This window comes from Saccostrea cucullata, unplaced genomic scaffold, assembly GCF_032062105.1.
Source record: "Saccostrea cucullata isolate Sc308-1 unplaced genomic scaffold, CSIRO_AGI_Scuc_v1 ctg23295, whole genome shotgun sequence".
In the NCBI taxonomy this organism is placed as follows: Eukaryota; Metazoa; Mollusca; class Bivalvia; order Ostreida; family Ostreidae; genus Saccostrea; species Saccostrea cuccullata.
In genome coordinates this window covers 978-4,993 of record NW_026931705.1, presented here as the reverse complement: position 1 = coordinate 4,993, position 4,016 = coordinate 978, and the positions used below count along the sequence as shown (strand labels likewise).

The 4,016-nt window shown below is 32.8% G+C and overlaps 2 non-coding genes across 2 annotated transcripts; one reads left to right on the top strand and one right to left on the bottom strand.

Moving 5' to 3' along the window:
* Positions 1 to 20: 20 nt before the first annotated feature.
* Trnan-guu (transfer RNA asparagine (anticodon GUU)) lies at positions 21 to 94 on the bottom strand. Its single transcript has one exon. It is a non-coding gene; the product is annotated as a tRNA-Asn (tRNA).
* Positions 95 to 2,825: 2,731 nt separating this feature from the next.
* Positions 2,826 to 2,899, top strand: Trnan-guu (transfer RNA asparagine (anticodon GUU)). The gene has a single exon. It is a non-coding gene; the product is annotated as a tRNA-Asn (tRNA).
* The last annotated feature ends 1,117 nt before the right edge of the window (positions 2,900 to 4,016 follow it).

The following is a 4,016-nucleotide window of genomic DNA, read 5'->3' as shown; positions in this document are numbered from 1 at the left end:
TTTCAATAAAAAATAACCATCGTCCCTGGGTGGGCTCGAACCACCAACCTTTCGGTTAACAGCCGAACGCGCTAACCGATTGCGCCACAGAGACAGGTGACAAGAAGAGTGATATATAAACGATAAAATGTATACACACTTGTTAAGTGGCACATCTGAAATACTTGCTTTATTTTCAAAATTTATGATTATCATTACTTGTTATATATAATGAGTTACTTTTTTCATCTGTTTTAAATCTCAAGTTCATTGTTTTATGAACCATTTTTCCAGCAAACACAATGAAAAATTCAATCTTATAAATTTAATTTTGATTGATTTGTTTTTATTTCAAGGATATTTTTTTTTGTATACATTTAAATTATCAATCTTTTATATCATAATATTCTGTTCTTAACTAATTCTATTCGGAAAATTTATAACCTATCAATTAAGACTAACTTTGAAAGAGAATCTTTGTGTTTAAAATGTACTTGATATTGGAAATATCGTCTATAAGTGATAATATAATCCTATTTCTATAATTAATTGTATCTATATATCTTTTTCATGATTGAATTGTCTCAAAATTACATTGCTTGTTACCTTTAATAAAACAGTATTAAGTAAGTTAAAAAAAAAGAAGCGTTGCTAAATAATCAGGAAATGGATATGACATAAGACAAAGAGAATTGTCACTGGAGGCGTTAACATGATGTAAACACTGAAGCATAACATAAGAGTTTCCCTTTAGGTTAACATGACATGAAATATATGGAGATAACGAACAGTATTCTAGCTCGAAAATCCATTAAATAATGCCAAATTGGAGCAGAGCAAACACAGATCTCCAAAAAATCAGAGTTGGGAGCAGGTGCTATAGAGGAGTGAGCATCCTCTGCCGACCAGTCACACTTGCCGTGTGCTCCTTGTCATGATCTGGAAATAACAGAAAAAATGCGTCGACAATCCAGTGTGTATAGAATAGCATAACAATTAGTATGAAAAACGCCAGTCAGTATTTGACTTAATGTTAAATTGTATTTGCTAAAAAGGTGATTGTATCGACAATAGAATGTACGAAATGATGACTTTAAACTAGACTATTGATATTCTTGATTCAGCAACTTGTTTCTCAATAACTTACCCCCTTTTAATAAATTGATCATACGCGAATAAACTGAGAGATATTAACCCCTTATGTAGGTGATAAAGGTGTTTTGCTGCATACGTAAGAGAAGTTAACGATGAAAAAGATAGTTATCACGTTTATCATAAAGCTTGGTTGTTATATTGCATCAAATATTTGTGGTCATTAATTGTTTAATCTGAAAAAGATAACAATGATTTTAATAGCAACCATTATATATACGGTGTTTTATGTTGATGAAATAGATCATTTCATTTTTTACATGAATAATGTCAGCTAATTCATTTGAAAAAAAAAATGATTGAAGCTAGGTTTCAAGTTCAATTTTTAAATTTTCAAACACTTATGTAAAGCTCAACGCACTGTCTAAGCTCACATGGTTTTTCGCACAAATTAAGGTCAAATTATTATTATGCGAAATTGTACAACGAGGCAACAAAATATATTTTAAAAGTGATTTCTACTTAAAACATAATTCACACATAAATATTGGTAGGATTTTACATACATGTAATCTTGGCTGTTGAATTGTGATAGTTCTCAAATGGTTTTTCGTGGTTTCTCGTCAAACGTAGCCGTCTATGTACCCGTTCTTCTTAAAGCAGTTCTTTGTCTTGCACTGACTCAAAAACAGTGCAAATCATGTAACTTTTGTATTTTTGTACAACATCATGACTCTTAAAAGGGCAAGATGATGATAGTATTTTATCATTTGTTCGACTGATTTTCATGTTAAAAAGCTTGCATTTTCAGGGTTACTTTCGAAATGTAGCATCATGAGATGATAGATCCGATCGCAAAATTCTAAAGCTTCAGACCGTAAATGTAAAAGAATTATTTTTTCAATGGTAGTAATTTACTATTTAAAAAGATGAACGATTCTTTTTATCCTGTCTTTTGGCATGATTTTTTTATATGCAGCATTGTCAATTTTCGGCGCTATATTTCGACAAAACCACGAGGAGTATGGAAAATTTGCAAAGTACTTCGAAAAATGTTGTTTTTTGGAGACTAGGTCTTCAAACAATCTATTGGAATTCCCATGGGTACCAATTGCGCCCTGTTATTAGCAGACCTATTTTTGTATTCATATGAAGCAGATATTGTGCAAAATCTTATGCATGAAAAGAAGAAAACACTTGCCGTGTCCTTCAACTCGAAATTTAGATAAATAGACGACGTATTGTCAATTAACAATGGTGATTTCTATTCTTATATCGATACAATATATCCTGGTGAGCTTGAGATAAAAAGATACCAAAGAATCTGACACATCTGTTTCATATTTTGATATTTTCCTTGAAAAAGACATTCATGGTAATCTAACTACCAGGATGTATGATAAGCATGATTATTTACAATGTGTTGCTGTCTGTCTAGAAGTGATGTCTTGTTGAAAAAAAATAAATTACGAAAACTTAACAAATGGTTCACAGAACATCATACCACAGAAATTAAAGAAAAAAATCTCAAAATGAATAAACAAATAAAACTGTAAGCTGCTTTCACAATGACAAGTAATGAAAACATTATTTTGTAAGATCGTCAAAAAATAAAACACCACTCAAGATTAATTCTTGGAATGTATAAGCGCAATTACCTACCTGATCAACCTGTGAAACTACACATGGCTAACTACACCTGTTAGCAAGTGTCTACAAATTTTATCGTTTAAATTTTGAAACAATGATCACCTGTCTCTGTGGCGCAATCGGTTAGCGCATTCGGCTGTTAACCGAAAGGTTGGTGGTTCGAGCCCACCCAGGGACGATGGAATAGTTTTATTCCAGCTTTGTTTGTTTTTTGTTGATCGCCCCTTTCAAGAATTTTTCATTATAGATGGAGGTATACTTGACATTCATGGCAGTGAGGAGATGGCATGTACTATGACAGGGCATTCCGTTGAAGAGTCTCATCTACTAAGTATATCGACGTCGCATTGTTAATCAACAAATTATTATTTTCATAATTATGTCGACGATATACTAGTATCCTCATGAGCTTGAAATAAAAGATACCACAGAGTATGACACGTTTGTTTTACGTTGAGAGATTTTACTTGAAAAAGACGTTAATGGTAATCTATCAACCAAGCTTTTTGATAAACGTGATAACTTTTAAATTTTAAATCTTCAAATTCCCTTATTTATGCAGCAACATACCTTCATCACCTGCATAGTTTACGTAGTTTGTATATCTCTGTTGATTCGATACGCTCTAAGTATGAACAATTTCTATAACGAGGTACATTATTGACAAATCAGTTGATAAAATAAGAATATCAGCAGTCTCGTTTAACAGTCTGACTAAAGCCAGCCCCTACTATATCACTTCGTTAGTACCTACTAACGAAGTGATATAGTAGGGGCTGGCTTTAGTCAGACTGTCTCGTTTAAAATCATTATTTCGTAAGTTCTATGGTCGATACAATGACCTTGTCAGCAAATACAATTTATCATTGAGTCAAATGCTGACTGACATTTATCATACTAATTGTTAGTCCATTATTTATACACTGAATTGACGACGGATTTTTCCGTCATTTCCCAATCATGACAAGAAGCACACGGCGGGTGTAAAAGGTCGGCAGAGATGCTCACTCCTCCATGGCACCTGATCCCACCTGATGCTTTGGATGTCAGTGTTTTCTCTGCTTCTCTGTATTGTTTTATAGACTTTTGGTGTTGAATACTTTTCGTCATCTCCATATATTACATTAAAGAACAATGGACATATGAAAAATGTGAAGATGACGTTAAGTGTTCAATATCAAAATATCTACAAACAATATAACTTTTTTCCAACAGAAAAAACATACCCTGGAAATTCGGATTTTCCCGTTATTTCCCGATCATGACAAGAGCATGTAGGGTGTGATTGGTCAGCA